This window comes from Mytilus edulis, chromosome 8, assembly GCF_963676685.1.
Source record: "Mytilus edulis chromosome 8, xbMytEdul2.2, whole genome shotgun sequence".
Taxonomy (NCBI): Eukaryota; Metazoa; Mollusca; class Bivalvia; order Mytilida; family Mytilidae; genus Mytilus; species Mytilus edulis.
In genome coordinates this window covers 9486501-9486806 of record NC_092351.1, presented here as the reverse complement: position 1 = coordinate 9486806, position 306 = coordinate 9486501, and positions in this window count along the sequence as shown.

Sequence of the window (306 nt, the reverse complement as noted above, 5' to 3'; positions counted from 1 at the left end):
GTAACAACAACGAAAATGAATTATCAATCTAAATGAGATTTAAGCTTACTTTTTATCTACTTTTTTCGTGTTATAGTAGAACCGTGCAGGCATTGCGGTTACACTTTATCCACACCCGTGCAATCTAATTTCTTGTCATTGAATTTGAATTGTCCTATTTACAAATAAATCAGTGCGTTACAAAATATCATAAGATTATTTGGCCACAAGTGCAGTGTTTGATATGAAGTGAATTTACAGTAATGGAATATATGACAATGCAACGTAACAGATAATAAGTTAACATTTTGTTGTGCATGCGTTTCA